This window comes from Myxine glutinosa, chromosome 6 (genome assembly GCF_964187855.1).
Source record: "Myxine glutinosa chromosome 6, kmMyxGlut1.1, whole genome shotgun sequence".
In the NCBI taxonomy this organism is placed as follows: domain Eukaryota; kingdom Metazoa; phylum Chordata; class Myxini; order Myxiniformes; family Myxinidae; genus Myxine; species Myxine glutinosa.
In genome coordinates this window covers 26,352,781-26,370,300 of record NC_136266.1, presented here as the reverse complement: position 1 = coordinate 26,370,300, position 17,520 = coordinate 26,352,781, and the positions used below count along the sequence as shown (strand labels likewise).

Here is a 17,520-nt window from a genome sequence, read left to right as displayed (position 1 = left end):
CCTCACCTTCAGGCCACTTTGGACAAATTAGCCCAGGTTTCATAATACAGCAGTATCTTTTTCGTTATAACAATAATAATAACTAGCCGAAACCCGTGGAACATCCACGGAAGGGAGGATGTGGTGTATGGATAGAGTGCACCATGATGGATGGCATAGGGGATTTGCTTGTCCGAGTAAGAGTTAGGAAGAAAGATGAGAATGAAGAGTGCGTATATGAACAACGTATTTATTGCAATCTACTTAAATGACAACGCTACGATATACTTTTGAAAAATGAATGGATTCGTAATAGAATCGGCATAGCACCACTCTGGGATTGTCCCCTCAGTGGACGGCTTGCTGTCGCCTTCGACTGTCCAATCAGCGGACGGCTTGCTTCGCCTTCACCCAGCAGACGCCAATACGATGGCGTCGTAAGATGGCGTCGTATCGGCAGTTAATCGGATGCTTTTGGGCCCCAACGTCGGCTAATTCAGATTTTACGAGTATGCCTGTACTTGATAAACAAAGAGCACGGTTCGTAGATCGTAAATCTATTAGTGCCGTGGGCATCGGGTCACTGGGTGCGGCGGAAAAGGGATATCAAAGTCGAGTCCTTACGGTATTATTATATAGACTAGCCGAAACCCGTGGAACATCCACGGAAGGGAGGATGTGGTGTATGGATAGAGTGTACCATTATGGATGGCATAGGGGAGCGCTCATGGGATCTTCTTCTTCCGTTGAGCTCCAATTTTTTCTCTTTAAGTTAAGTCCAATCAGTCCTCTCTGCTCGAAGTGCTCAGGCCATGCCTTCCGGCTCTCATACTTTTATTTCCATTTGGTGTAGAAAGAGATTGACATATCGTTTGTCTGTTTTCAGCTCGTTATCTTTAAGCTTCCTTACGTCTCGCCACCTGCTACACCTCTCTGAGTTACGAGGATTTATGCAACGTACCCTGAGTATCGCAACGTCACTCCATTTAACTTTATTAAAATGACGATAAAGACGTTTCCTTATATATCCTAATTTAAAATGTTCAAGGGAATAAAAAGACCATTTGGTTCACACCACTCGACTGTCCAATCAGCGGACGGCTCGCTTCGCCTTCGCCCAGCAGATGCCAATATGATGGCGTTGTAAGATGGTGTCGTATCGGCAGTTAATCGGATGCTTTTGGGCCCCAACGTCGGCTAATTCAGATTTTTCGAGTGTGGCTGTACGTGATAAACAAAGAGCGCGGTTCGTAGATCGTAAATCCATTAGTGCCGTGGGCATCGGGTCACTGGGTGCGGCGTAAAAGGGATAACAAAGTCGAGTCCTTACGCTATTATTATATAGCTAAAAAAAAAAAAAAATTATATATAGATAATTATTATATCGATAATCGTAACATTATTAACATTAATAGAAATAATATAGTAAATATAATTGTAACACGGCAATCCCTTTTTCATGACTGCAAAGTTTGAAGCGGTGTATGGTTCATTGATGACTCAAAACAAATAGCATAAACCAGTGTCTCAGTGCAATGTCTTTATTGTCCCCCGTCGCACCACGGAGCGAAAGGGAGACTATGGTTTTCCCCTCCGTCCGTGTGTCCGTCCGTGTGTGCGGGCGTGTGTGCATGCGTGCGTAAGCGAAGGACCGCATTCGAATTTGGTGTGTGGGTGCAACCCATGTCAAAATCCAAGATGGCCGCCGCCATGTATGTCTGATGCCATGTATGTCTGAACCTTGTGAGCGGAATGTCTTGAAAAATAAGCGAAGTACCAACTTCTAATCTGGTGTGTCGCTGTATCTAGGCATAAGGAAGAACCCGATTGAAAATTGGGTCGCCAAGTCAAAATCCAAGATGGCCGCCGCCATGTATGTCTGAGCCTTGTGAGCAGAATATCTTGGAAAAATAAGCAAAGTACCAACTTCTAATCTGGTGTGTGGGTGTATCGAGGCACAACGAAGAAGGCTGTTGAAAATTGGGTCGCCACGTCAAAATCCAAGATGGCCGCCACCATATATATGTCTGAACCTTGTGAGCGAAATATCTTGAAAAATAAGCGAAGTACCAACTCCTAATCTGGTGTGTGGGTGTATCGAGGCATAAGGAAGAACCCTATTGAAAATTGGATCGCCACGTCAAAATCCAAGATGGCCACCGCCATGTATGTCTGAACCTTGTGAGCGGAATATCTTGAAAAATAAGCGAAGTACCAACTTCTAATCTGGTGTGTGGGTGTATCTAGGCATAAGGAAGAACGCTATTGAAAATTGTGTCGCCACTTCAAAATCCAAGATGGCCGCCACCATATATATGTCTGAACCTTGTGAGCGAAATATCTTGAAAAATAAGCGATGTACCAACATCTAATCTGGTGTGTGGGTGTATCTAGGCATCAGGAAGAAACCTATTGAAAATTGGATTGCCACGTCAAAATCCAAGATGGCCACCGCCATGTATGTCTGAACCTTGTGAGCGGAATTTCTTGAAAAATAAGCGATGCACCAACTTCTAATCTGGTGTGTTGGTGTATCTAGACATAAGGAAGAACGTTATTGAAAATTGTGTCACCACGTCAAAATCCAAGATGGCCCCCTCCATGTATGTCTGAACCTTGTGAGCGAAATATCATATCACAGCATGTTTTCTGCGTCTTCCACTTTGTTTTCATGGTAACAGACAGCTTAGATACTTACAGTGATTCTAAATAATTTTACACTTACATTATTTGCTCCCCATGTCATATGATCCTCTTCAAGTGAAGTATCAAACAAGTCCGGCTGCACCGCTGGTGGACTTTTCGTCTTGCTTTCTTCTTTTCAAGAAACACTCGCCTCTCCAAATATCCACACTTGCACCCACTCACGTAACCACAGCACCGACGCTGGTAACTTGCAGCGATTCATGTATACCAGAGACCTGTGTGGCCTGAGAAACAACATGGAGAGAAAAAAGCAAAACCCATCAGAATTACCCTTTAGAACCCTGTAGAATGATCCTTTCGAACATTAGAACACTCTTGGATTCAAACCCAGGCTAAGGGGTGTTGCAAAATAAATGATACTTTTTTTTCTCCAAAGATGAAATGAAGTTTCAATCAGATGAAAATCCAGCCAAAGGCTTCATTTCATTCAAAAATTAAAAGCTCACTTTTAATATGCGTCAATATGTCCACCATTAGCTTCAGAAACCATTTGAAGTCGACTTATAAAAAATTTCACCGTATTCACGAACATTAGTTGCAAATATGACGGACACAACATGCAGGCAAAGTGCGCGACACGTCATGATGACGCAAGCAAAATTTGAATTAAAAAATCGCGGACATGTGGTCAATACAATCTGGGAGGGGAAAAGTATCATTTATTTTGCAACACCCTACAGACAGCTCACAGGTGAGTGTAGGAGCTTGGGACAATAAGGGGAAAGAAAGAAGTGTGGTTAAAAAAACAATGGTGATATTCATCCCCTCTTTACCACGTAACATTTCTTGGCTTCATTGGCAACTGTGTTTGAAGATAGTTGGACGGGTAGCACGGTGTAGTGGTGTTGTTTGCTGTCTGAATGTTGAAAACACAAAGTATGCAGTCTGATTTTCACCTGCCTGACTGCACTCTTATTCTGACATTGTTTCTTATTTGTGACATTTATTTAACGACACCTTTGCAAAATCTTTATTTTCTGCAGGAATGCTGAGCCTCAAGTGCAAAATGTATCTGTTGCTGAAGAGCTGCCAACTGGTGAGTTTTGAGAATTAATCTTCATAAAATATATTATTATCTCATTTACAGGTACAAGAAGAGACACCTGAAAATATTTGTTGTTGTTTTGTTTCTTTTTCAATTTGCCGGTGGTGGCTGCTTGTCCCTCATGACAGTGACACAAACAACTTCCTCTCACCACAGCAACCTTTCCCATGCATGCTCCAAACCAAATTGAGCATCACCTCAACCAATACAAAACAATACTGATTGGTAATATTAGTGGTGGAGGAGTAAGGCAAGGATTAAAATGGACAGACAAGATGATGGAATAGATGAGGAAGTTAAAGATCGAGCTGCTGGAAAAACATTTGAATGGCGTTCCCGAAGAGGCAACCTCTGGATCATAGATGGTACCAGATGATGGTGAGAAAGCAAATCAATTTCAATGAAAATGTAAAACGACATGATCAATGAGGTGGAGGAAACGCTGAAAGCAAGCAAGTAGTAGGTTTGGATTGGGAAGGATTAATGTTCCATAAATATTGTCATGTGGATGGCTCTATTAAGACAAAGCACCCACGGATGACAATCGAGCTTACTTTGAGGCGACGACCAAATACGGATTTCACTCGACAAGCACTGGAGGAAAAGAGAAGAAGAAGCGGCGAAGCTTTACCTGACACGACCCGCGCACAGTCTTCAACCCTACAGGAAATTAAACTCACGAACAAGGATTTTATATGTACAAAAATAAGACGGCTTTATTGCCGGACCCCGTGAACAAAGAGCACGATATCTAAAACCCATAATGAGCGCTTCTATATACAGACTTCTAACATGTACAGATGGGGAGGATATGAACGAAAATGCGTCGTTGTGTGTTCTGTGTGGTGTGAGCTTAGCTCTGTCTGGTTGAGGTGTGTCGGGGATCGTCAGGCTCGTTGGCGTCGTCCAGGCCCCAACCGTTCAAACCCGCCGCGGCACTGGTGTTGGCGGGAAGAAAAGCCGCCGTCCACCGTTCATGCTCTACTCGGCCCCCACTGAGCCACTCATTCGCCCCGGCCTCGTCCGCTGGCGTGCCACCGGCCCTCTGCGCGACTCGAACGGGTCGCGTGCAGCTCGCTCCTCCGGCCGTGCCTGGCTCCGAGCGCAGTCGTCCGACGCAATTCAATCTTTCAATCCTGACAAATCTCACTCTCACTATGTCTCTCCAAAAAGACCGACTGGACAACCCTCCCATCTACTTTCTGAACAATCTTCTCCAAGAAGTTCTGTCGCTCAAGCTTTTGGGTCTCACGATCTGCCATGATCTTTCCTTGGGAAACCACATTTCAAATCTGGCCTCCAAAGCCAGTCGCCGACTGGGCATCCTCCGTTATGCGAAGGTCCTTCCTTGGCACACCTGAGCTCCTCACCACATACAAGGCTTTCATCCGCAGTTCAATGGAATACAGCTCTCCCCTCTGGGCTGTTGCTCCTGCCTCACACCTAGCTCTTCTTCACGCTGTTGAAACCAAAGTGTTCAGAATCATTGGAATGTCCCGCGATGAAGCTAACTCCGAGGGCCTTTCACTCACTCACCGCAGGCAGGTAGGTGGTCTTTCTATCTTCTACCGACTCCTATCCGGCCTAGCTCCCCCAGCTCTACCTGTGCTCTGTCCCCCAAATATTCCTGCTGGACACACAAGATCTGCCAGCAATCCTCTTCGGGTGAAACTGCCAAAATCAAGACTCTCTGCTCACCTTCACTCCTTCATTCCTCTTTTCTCCTGCCTCTGGAACAAACTCGCACACATTTGAACATGGTGATATTTAGCCCATTTATATTTTTGTTTGATATCTGTCACAATATCTGTTTGATGGTCATTTTGCCTGTTTTTCCAGGATCTTTTCTCCATCATGGTGAAGATAAGGTTGCTGTCAGCCCAAACTTTCATGGTTATTTTGCCCCTCATGTTGAATATGATGAGAGTACTTCCAATGATGAGAGTGCTGCCAGTGATGACTATGCAGAGTACAATGTGGGGCAGGTCGTGGTAAGCAGTACATTTCATTATCTTTTCCAATAATAGCTCGGTTTGCGTCAGGGTTGCATTCCTTGAAAGTGTGACGATGATCAAACGACGTAAATCAAAACAATTTGTATGCCTCCGCCGACGAAGTCGCTGGAGGCATTATGTTTTCAGGTTATCCGTCCGGAGGTCTGTCCGTCCATTTCACCATCCCATCCGTAAGTCCATGATAGGAATTCGTTACCGCGTTAACATTAGAAGGGCTGAAGGGATCTTTGTCATACTTGATGCAGGTATGTATAATGAGTTAAAGATGAACTGATTCGATTTTGGGGTCAAAGGGCAAAGATCAGAGGTCATGTTAGGTAAAACTCCTGTTACAGTGATAACTTGTGAACCAGTGATGTGATTCTGACCAAAGTTAGTACAAGTTTGTATTATGACGTAAAGGTGAACTTGTTTGATTTTGGCATCAAGAGGTCAAAGGGCAAAGTCTGTGATTGGTCTATAAGTTGAGAATGACTGAAGTGATCTAATTCAAACTTGGCACAGGTAGTATGTATAATGATGTAAAGATTAACCGATTAGATTTTTGGGTAAATAGGTCAGAGGTCATGTTAAGTAAAAATTATGTTGCTGCACCAACTCGTGAACCAGTAATGGGATTTTGAACAAACTTGGTATTATTATATTCGAGCAGAAGTACCCGGCATTGCCGGACGGTGGAGGGGAGGGACAAGGGGAGGGGAGGAGAGGGGGGAGGGAGGGGAGAAGAGGGGGGAGGGGAAGGAGGGGGAGGAGGGGGGAGGTGGGGTAAGGGTGGAAGGGGGAGGGTAAGGGAGAAAGGGGAGGGGGTAGGGTGTAGGGGGAGGGGAGGGGAGGGGGTAGGGTGTAGGGGGAGGAAATCCTTCCGATGCCCATTGTAGTCTTTATAATATTGTCGTGCGATTCCCTCAATTAACACTGAGACAACCACGGAAGGCTTAAAGCAAGCTTTAACTTCGAGGTGACTATCAAATGCGGATTTTCTATACGTGCAGAGAAAGAAAGGCAAGGGCAAGCTGCAGAGCGCTTATTGTCCCCCGTTGCACTGCGGAGCGAAAGGGGGACTATGGTTTTCCCCTCCGTCCGTGTGTCCGCCCGTCCGTCCATGCGTGCGTGCGTGCGTGCGTGCGTAAGCGAAGGACCGCATTCGAATTTGGTGTGTGGGTGCAACCCACGTCAAAATCCAAGATGGCCGCCACCATGTATGTCTGATGCCATGTATGTCTGAACCTTGTGAGCTGAATATCTTGAGAAATAAGCAAAGTACCAACTTCGAATCTGGTGTGTGGGTGTATCGAGGCACAAGGAAGAACGCTATTGAAAATTGGGTCGCCATGTCAAAATCCAAGATGGCCGCCGCCATGTTTCTCTGAACCTTGAGATGAATATCTTGAAAAATAAGCGAAGTACCAACTTCGAATTTGGTGTGTGGGTGCAACCCACGTCAAAATCCAAGATGGCCACCGCCATGTATGTCTGATGCCATGTATGTCTGAACCTTGTGAGCTGAATATCTTGAAAAATAAGCGAAGTACCAACTTCTAATTTGGTGTGTAGGTGTATCTCGGCATAAGGAAGAACGCTATTGAAAATTTGGTCGCCACGTCAAAATCCAAGACGGCCACCACCATATATATGTCTCAACCTTGTGAGCGAAATATCTTGAAAAATAAGCGAAGTACCAACTTCTAATCTGGTGTGGGTGTATCTAGGCACAAGGAAGAACGCTATTGAAAATTGGGTCGCCACGTCAAAATCCAAGATGGCCACCTTGCGTCTTCCACTTTGTCAACTCGCGTCACTTCACCGACGGGGGACCTAGGTGTAACGCTTGTTTGTACGATCCCACTGGGCAGTCTTCCAACCTGCAAAAAGTAACTCAATCGGGAACAGGTTTAAAATGTACAGAAAATAACGAACGTGTTTATTCAAAAAAATATCGGGAACAAGAAAATGCGACGTGAAACTAAAACAAAATTCCTATCGTGGAGCGCTGCCGCACCAGACTTAAACACAGACAAAGTGATAGATAAAAAGAACTGGAAAATAATTGTGTTGAATTTAATTGTGAGGACTTAGCTCCGATCACTGGTAGGATCACTGGTGGGAATGATGATTCCCCCCACCATAGGTATTTGCTTTCTTCTTTGGAACTACACCCAATTTCGATGAAAATTGACCACAACCTTCGTCAACCGTGATGCATCAACGTTTGTTCACGGCATGAATGAATTAGGGTTGAAGGTGATGTACGGGGTGTTTGACCCCCTAAAATAGGTATTTGCGCTCTCCTCCGAAACTTCAAACGCAATTTTGTGAAGCTTGATCACAACTTTCATCACCCATGATGTACCAATGTTTGTTAAAAGCATTATATTAGAAAAATCAGGGTCGAAGCAGGTATATGGGTGGTTGGGTGGGGGCATTGCCCCCCAAAAAGAGTTTTTTTTGTTTGTTTAAAGCCTTATGATTACGTTAGTATGATTCTACATGCTGCCCTTTCTTCTAGCAATTGTTAAATTTGTTTGAAATCGGTGTTACTGGTAAAAAATACCTTCAGTCAGTGAAGTATACTGCTTTATTCTACCAGGTGAGCACCCAGAGGTATTGCCCCTATTTTTAAAAGCAGCATTATATTCTCCACATAATCTCTATTTGAACATAGCACAATGTGTACACTTTAACAAAAAAATCATTGGTCATGATCGGCCCCTTCTGATTGGGGGCCTGGCACCGAGGCGCCATAGCAGCCATTGTAAACCCGGCCCTGGAGCTCCAAATATTCCCCGATATGTAGAATGTAGATCTACTGGTGCATGTGTGACAATTGGAATATAATTGAAATTCAGCATTGATTGCTTTTAAGACTATTTTCTATATCTGTATATTAACCACACCCCCAACTTTTAACTTTTTTGCTGATAAAAAGCACGGTTATTGTCCCCCGTCGCACCGCGGAGCGAAAGGGGGACTATGGTTTTCCCCTCTGTCCGTCCGTCCGTCCGTCCGTGCGGGCATGCGTGCATGCGTGCGTGCGTGCGCGAAGGACCGCATTCGAATTTGGTGTGTGGGTGCAACCCACGTCAAAATCCAAGATGGCCGCCACCATGTATGTCTGACGCCATGTATGTCTGAACCTTGTGAGCGGAATATCTTGAAAAATAAGCGAAGTACCAACTTCTAATCTGGTGTGTGGGTGTATCTAGGCATAAGGAAGAACGCTATTGAAAATTGGGTCGCCACGTCAAAATCCAATATGGCCGCCGCCATGTATGTCTGAACCTTGTGAGCGGAATATCTTGAAAAATAAACGAACTACTAACATCTGGTGTGTGGGTGTATCTACGCATAAGGAAGAAAGCTATTGAAAATTGGGTCGCCAGGTCAAAATCCAAGATGGCCGCCGCCATGTGTGTCTGAACCTTGTGAGGGGAATATCTTGAAAAATAAACGAACTACTAACTTCTAATCTGGTGTGTAGGTGTATCTAGGCATAAGGAAGAAGGCTATTGAAAATTGGGTCACCACGTCAAAATCCAAGGTGGCCGCCACCATATATATGTCTGAACCTTGTGAGCAAAATATCTTGAAAAATAAACGAGCTGCTAACATCTGACCTGGTGCGTGGGTGTATCTACGCATAAGGAAGAATGCTATTGAAAATTGGGTCGCCAGGTCAAAATCCAAGATGGCCACCGCCATGTATGTCTGAACCTTGTGAGGGGAATATCTTGAAAAATAAACGAACTACTAACTTCTAATCTGGTGTGTGGGTGTATCTACGCATAAGGGAGAACGCTATTGAAAATTGGGTCGCCACGTCAAAATCCAAGATGGCCGCCTTGCGTCTTCCACTTTGTCAACTCGCATCACTTCACCGACGGGGGACCGAGGCGTAACGCTTGTTACACCAGAAAATACAGTATTATGTGTCAATCAGTGCCAAAAAATCTCAATTTAATCCATTTTAAATTCAGGTTGTGACACCAAAAAATGTTTTTAAAAAGTCAAGTGTGTGAATACTTTCTGAAGGCACTGTATCAGGAATAAACAGCCTTGTCCTCGCTTTGCTCGCCTTAGGCCGAATAAAGCCACATATACTTAATATCCAATTATTTAGATGACGGGGTTTCTTTTTCAGTTGAGAAAAAACTTTTGTGTTGCACACCATAACTTATTTGATGAATGCAAATGTATTTTATGAGTTTCGAGTCAAACCTTGGTCGTTGCATCAGTGAGTGCTTGTTTGGAATGTGCTTGTTATGCAAATGTAAGTATTCGATTGCGACAAATGTATAGGATTCGGTCACAAATACATTTGTTTTGCTTCTTTGCAGATATCACATGACAAGACTGACTTCAATGTGGGATGCAGTCCACCAACCTTTGCAAGGTAAACATTGGTTTCCCTTCTGACTGCGATGCTTCGGAAGGATCCACTGACTGTGGCGGTGAGGGATTGATAGTTTTGAACTGCAGTGTTTTATTTGCATGAACAAGAATGTTCACACATGCTGGGGTTACTGATCTCTTGTTATTGTGGATCAAAATGCAATTGCTCACCAGTGGAGGTTTTTCCTGATCGTGTTCATATTTGATTCCAACACATACATTGTTTTGCAGGAGATTTTGAACCACACATGGTTCAAGGAAAATGGACTGTGATGGATTATTTCAGGTAACTGGCACTCCTTTTGTTCTGTTTTTACATCTTCCATTCTTATTATTCTCCGCAACATTGAGTCTCATGGAAAAGCATGGTGATGGAGAGCGTGAACTGATAATAGGGCAGCAGAGCAAATCTTGAACAAAATAAACATGAACTTCCGGTTCCAGGTCCGAGTGCATTTGACTTGAATCGTGCCATGTGTCTTTCCCGTTTATCAAAGCGAAGTGTTCGGGCCAGATCCGTTGTCTCTCCATGTTTGTAGCTCTGCCATGGTCGGTGGGTGCAGGTTATCTTGTTTCACTCCTGTCTGTCTATTTGTTTGTTTGTCTGTGAACAGGATATCTCAGAGAGTTGTGGATGGATTCGGAGAAATTTGGTGGAGAGGTTGAGTGTGTGACAAGGATGAAATGATGAAATTTTGGTTAAGACTCGGATCTGAGATTTTTTTCAAAGTGATTTCTCACAATTGAGTGATAAGCTTGGGCTAAAACCGATATGTAGCAGAATTGATTCAAATTTGGTGAATATCCAAATCCCAATACGAGAATTTTTAAAGTTTAGTGATTTTTTTTTACCATTGAGTGATAACGGCGAAAACCGATATTTAGCATGATATTTTGGACGAGTTACAACAAAACTCGATGCATGATTTGTATGGGTGACAAGAACAAGCCAATTTGATTTGGCTTCACGTCTGGAATCGGATCCGGCCTATTGGTGGGATACAAAACATAAACTGCTGAACCTTTCAGAGATGTTGGCTCTTCCGAATGCCCATTATAGTCTTTATAATATTGTCGTGCGATTACCTCAATTAACACTGAGAGAACCATGGTAGGCTTAAAGCAAGCTTTAACTCCGAGGCAACTATCAAATGCGCATTTTCTATACGTGCAGAGAAAGAAAGGGAAGGGCAAGCTGAAGAGCGCTTACTTGTACGATCCCACTGGGCAGTCTTCCAACCTGCAAAAAGTAACTCAAACGGGAACAGGTTTAAAATGTACAGAAAATAATGAGTGTTTATTCAAAAAAATATCGGTGACAAGAAAACGCGACGTGAAACTAAAACAAAATACCTATCGTGGAGCGCTCCCGCACCAGACTTAAACACAGACAAAGTGATAGATAAAAAGAACTGGAAAATAATTGTGTTGGATTTAATTGTGAGGACTTAGCTCCGATCACTGGTAGGATCACTGGTGGGAATGATGATTCCCCCCACCATAGGTATTTGCTTTCTTCTTTGGAACTACACCCAATTTCGATGAAAATTGACCACAACCTTCGTCAACCGTGATGCATCAACGTTTGTTCACGGCATGAATGAATTAGGGTTGAAGGTGATGTGCGGGGTATTTGACCCCCTAAAATAGGTATTTGCGCTCTCCTCCGAAACTTCAAACGCAATTTTGTGAAGCTTGATCACAACTTTCATCACCCATGATGTACCAATGTTTGTTAAAAGCATTAGAAAAATCAGGGTCGAAGCAGGTATAAGGGGGGTGGTTGGGTGGGGGGCATTGCCCCCCAAAAAGATTTTGTTTTGTTTGTTTAAAGCCTTATGATTACGTTAGTATGATTCTACATGCTGCCCTTTCTTCTAGCAATTGTTAAATTTCTTTGAAATAGGTGTTACTGGTAAAAAATACCTTTAGTCAGTGAAGTATACTGCTTTATTCTACCAGGTGAGCACCCAGAGGTATTGCCCCTATTTTTAAAAGCAGCATTATATTCTACACATAATCTCTATTTAAACATAGCACAATGTGTACACTTTAAAAAAAAAAATCATTGGTCATGATCGGCCCCTTCTGATTGGTGGCCTGGCACCGAGGCGCCATAGCAGCCATTGTAAACCCGGCCCTGGAGCTCCAAATATTCCCCGATATGTAGAATGTAGATCTACTGGTGCATGTGTGACAATTGGAATATAATTGAAATTCAGCATTGATTGCTTTTAAGACTTTTTTTCTATATCTGTATATTAAGCACACCCCCAACTTTTAACTTTTTTGCTGATAAAAAGCACGGTTATTGTCCCCCGTCGCACCGCGGAGCGAAAGGGGGACTATGGTTTTCCCCTCCGTCCGTCCGTCCGTGCGTGCATGCGTGCGTAAGCGAAGGACCGCATTCGAATTTGGTGTGTGGGTGCAACCCACGTCAAAATCCAAGATGGCTGCCGCCATGTATGTCCGCCGCCATGTATGTCTGAACCTTGTGAGCGGAATATCTTGAAAAATAAGCGAAGTACCAACTTCTAATCTGGTGTGTGGGTGTACCTAGGCATAAGGAAGAACCCTATTGAAAATTGGGTCGCCACGTCAAAATCCAAGATGGCCGCCACCATATATATGTCTGAACCTTGTGAGCGAAATATCTTGAAAAATAAACGAACTACTAACGTCTAATCTGGTGTGTGGGTGTATCTACGCATGAGGAAGAACGCTATTGAAAATTGGGTCGCCACGTCAAAATCCAATATGGCCACCGCCATGTATGTCTGAACCTTGTGAGCGGAATATCTTGAAAAATAAGCGAAGTACCAACTTCTAATCTGGTGTGTGGGTGTATCTAGGCATAAGGAAGAACGCTATTGAAAATTGGGTCGCCACGTCAAAATCCAAGATGGCCACCTTGCGTCTTCCACTTTGTAAACTCACATCACTTCACCGACGGGGGGACCTAGGCGTCATGCTTCTTTATTGAAAATTGGCCAATTTAAACAAGTCAATTAAAAAATCGCCGTGACCCACGAGTTACCACAACAACGGCCATCTAGCTATGGTAACAGCTTACACAAACAGCTCTCCCGGGCTTATTTCAACCCCGATTTTAATTTTGTTTTCAACTCCAGTCCTACCTGGGGCAGGTTCACACTGGAACACAACAATCCGCTTCGAACGAGATAAAATAATGATTGTAGGTAATAGGCCGTGGACTTGACTAGTCAATAAAATGGTTTTAAAATATTTTCTCACGATTACTCGGTTATTTTATGATGCATGAGGTTACAAGGGACATGTGGGTGTATAAACTATTAATGCATGCATAAATTATTCACAAATCATGAATAACAGGAGTGTTACGGGAGTTTGCAATCTGCTTGGTGTGTTGTAATTTTTGCAAAGTCTAAATATGTCTTGGTATTCCTCGTGCAACAGTTGTGCAGATTGCAGGTCAACAAAAGTGAGTCCGGGTCCGAAGTCGTGTGCCCCCCAAGGTTATTGTGTTCAAGGAATCTCCACCAATGCTGTGTATATATCGTTGTATGCTATCGTTCTGGTTGTTGAAAGAAATAAGGAGTTGTGGCAAGCCCTGCTGACACGAGTATGAAGGTGCAGGGTACAGGTAAGCTAAGGTAAGTTGGTGTAAAGTGTCCTCACACCCTCAGCTTCACTCAAATCTCGTTCCACTCTCACCTCTTTCTCTCCCCTCTTCCTCCCTCTCACCCCCACTCTCTCTCTCTCTCCCAATTGGGGACAACCCCCCAAAATAAGACACCCCAAACAATGTGGGTACAAAGACCTCTCAATGGTGTAGTCCGACTTGTTTAATTATTTCTTACAACAAACTGACACACATTCGGTCAGCCTGTGGGGCTGTAAGTTATCATTGGGGGACCAAACAATTCTGAGTACTCCCATCTATAATTATGCCCACAGGAGCTCATGGTAAGTCTCTCCTCAATGAGAGGTGGGGTTGGGTTAGTTAACAAAATAATGGTAAATACTGTATGTCCAAGGTTTAGCCCAAGTTAAACGAAGTAAACTTCGTCGAAATTAAATTTATTTCCTCCGTCAACCCACTTCTAGGCAGTACGAGGTTAACACTACTTCCCCAATAAATTAACCAAGCTGTCTTCCCCAAATAGCGTGGGTACAAAGACCTTGAGGAAGGTAATCCGATTTATTGGATTATTTCCTACAAACTAACCGACTTGCATTGGTCAAGCCTGTGAGGTAACCATAGGGCTGGCTATAAGTTATCATTGGGGGATCAAATTACTTAGAAGACTCCCAACTACAATGAATGCCCACGGGAGCGAGTGGTAGGTCTCTCCTCTCGGGAGAGGTGGGGTTGGGTTAGTTGACAAAATAATTGCAAGTACTGTCGGGATAAGATCAAGGCAGAGTTTAACAAAGTAAACTCAGTCGAAATTAAATTGATTCCCTCCATCAACCCATTTCTCGGTTGTCTGAGGTTAACACTACCTCCCGAAGAAATTAACTAAGTTATCTTCCCCAAATACCATGGGTCTAAGATGTGTAGTGTTGGGGGCTCTGAAGGGATATAAGGGGTGGAAAGGGTCAAAAGGAGTCTGAGGGGTGTAAGGGGTGCAAGAGGTCTAAAGAGGTCTAAGGGGTTTAAAGGATCCAAGGAGAGTAAAGGGTATAAAGAGGTATAAGGGGTGTAAAGGGGTCTAAAGGTGTTCTCAGGGGTGTTTAGGGATCTAAGGGGGTGTAAAAGGTTGAAAGAGGTCTCAGTGGTTTAAAGGATCCAAGGAGAGTAAAGGGTATAAAGAGGTATAAGGGGTGTAAAGGTGTTTTAAGGGGTGTATAGGGATCTAAGGGGGTGTAAAGGGTCGAAAGAGGTCTAAGGGGTTTAAAGGATCCAAGGAGAGTAAAGGGTATAAAGAGGTATAAGGGGTGTAAAGGGGTCTAAAGGTGTTCTCAGGGGTGTTTAGGGATCTAAGGGGGTGTAAAATGTCGAAAGAGGTCTCAGGGGTTTAAAGGGTCTAAGTTGTGTCGTGTAAGGGGTTTAAAGGGGGTCTGTCCCACCCCTCGCTCTCTTCCTCCCCCGTGGTCTCTCTCTCTCCCACCCATCTCAAGCCAATGATGCCTTTGTCACCCCTGTGTGAAGTGGGGCCATCGCCGTGAAATATAAAACACACAGGAAACGGTGCAATGTGCTGAGGCGCGGCGGTGATGGTCATGGTCATGGTTAACCCTCGGCCAGGCAAAGATCCCCGGAGGGTTAAACAGCACGGTGAAGTTTGCATGGCAGTTGTGAATGTTGCTCTGGTGGGGATGGTCTTTCATGTCGCAGTTATTCTTTCATGTAGCACGATGCCACGTTTCTTCCTCGGTGTCGATATTGTATGGTCAGGATTCACCTGTCTATCGGCCGCACTCAATTTGTGATGTGTGCTATCGTTCGAGCCCATAAGGCCAAGGTCCACTGCGTGTGTGAACTGATCTCTTGATCTGATCACTGATGAGTGAAAACTCATCTCTTCCCTCACTCCTACTTATTAATATTATCAGGACCATCATCCACCCTTGCATCTTGCTCACCTTTCCCATCGTTCTGCAAAAATGCCTCCTGACAATATGTACCGAAAATTCACTTAATCTTACCTTTGTCCTTGATGGCTGTGAATGACACTCGAGGATCTTGATGAGGTCCCATTCACCAAGGTTGAGAAGCATTCAGCCGCCGGAAATTCTTCCCCAGCACCACAAGCCTTCCCTTCACTCCAAGACAATCCCACACATCTCCATTTTAAATGGCCTTGTTCCACAGTTCACAACTTCAAACCACACCGTACCTCTCTTTGTCCATATGTCTTCACCTTGACATTGTACACATCAATGCATAAAGTTTCCTTTAAAAAAAACTCAATTTCCACCTCTGCCAGTTCATTGTGCGTCATGCAACAATCATTCATACATATCTAGCAATATGTACCAATAAAATAACAACATGTATGATCCTTTCTGTCCAATGAGACGTATGTTCGTGGATCGTTACCCACTTCATATGCCTTATTGAAGACTACCTAACTACCTCTACAGTTTAGAATCATACATATATTTATCCTTGTGCGGGTTTTCCCAGTATCTGTCAATACAATATTTATTTAAATACCTCCAAGCTTATCAGCCAGAACTACTGGGAAAAAAAAAAAAAAACCCACTTCACCAACCATTTACGGCTGTTGTCCTTCAGTTTACTAGGACGTGCCCGTACGTGGGTGCCCGTTCCGTGGCCAAAAAAAAAAAAAAAACAATTTCCAAATTTAAATCAAGTGTACCTCCCTGTCTTTGCTAGCCATGACATTCGATGCCATTGACCATTGCCACTCCTACGCCACGGTGAGGCGACAGGGTAGGATTTGTAGGAGACCTGAAAGTGCAGTGTCAGTATGTATTCCATGTTCGAATTGTATTAGTTTTAAAATAGTAAAAAAAAAAAAAGGTTTGCAAAGCATATCAGCAAATTGAAACAGAATTGAAACAGAGCAGAATTCGTTATTATTATTATATCTATTACTACAAATTATTACAAATTATTACATTACAAATGTTATTCGTTAATGTTAATTCCCTGCCATCACCCTCTGCCATCACCCTCTGCCATCACCCTCTGCCATCACCCTCTGCCATCACCCTCTGCCATCACCCTCTGCCATCACCCTCTGCCATCACCCTCTGCCATCACCCTCTGCCATCACCCTCTGCCATCACCCTCTGCCATCACCCTTCCATCACCCTGCCATCACCCTCCCATCACCCTGCCATCACCCTGCCATCACCCAGCCCCATCACCCTGCCCCATCACCCTGCCCCATCACCCTCCCATCTCCCCCCCATCACCCTCCCATCACCCTCCCATCACCCTGCCATCTCCCTCCCACCACCCTCTGCCACCACCCTTTGCCATCACCCTCTGCCATCACCCTCTGCAATCACCCTCTGCTATCACCCTCTGCCATCACCGTCCCATCACCCAGCCATCACCCTCCCATCACCCTGCCATCACCCTCCCATCACCCTCCCATCACCCTGCCATCTCCCCCCCACCACCCTCTGCCACCACCCTCTGCCATCACCCTGCCATCACCCTGCCACAGCACCCTGCCACATCACCCTCCCATCTTCCCCCCATCACCCTCCCATCACTCTCCCATCACCCTCTGCCATCACCCTCTGCCATCACCCTCCCATCACCCTGCCATCACCCTCCCATCACCCTGCCATCATCCTCCCATCACCCTGCCCCATCACCCTCCCATCTCCCTCCCAAACAAAGAATAATAAAAATTGTCTACATGTACATTGTACACACCTTTAGGTCGTTAGCACCACTTCATAAGGCACCACGTACGG

At 44.4% G+C, this 17,520-nt stretch overlaps 1 long non-coding RNA gene across 1 annotated transcript in view; it reads right to left on the bottom strand.

The window, feature by feature from the left end:
- The window catches only part of LOC137429158 (uncharacterized), a 960,590-nt gene that overhangs the window by 782,582 nt on the left and 160,488 nt on the right, over window positions 1-17,520 (bottom strand). The window contains exon 2 of the long non-coding RNA XR_010984817.2: window positions 2,705-2,909. This is a non-coding gene — a long non-coding RNA (uncharacterized LOC137429158). The remainder of the gene's footprint in view (window positions 1-2,704; window positions 2,910-17,520) is intronic.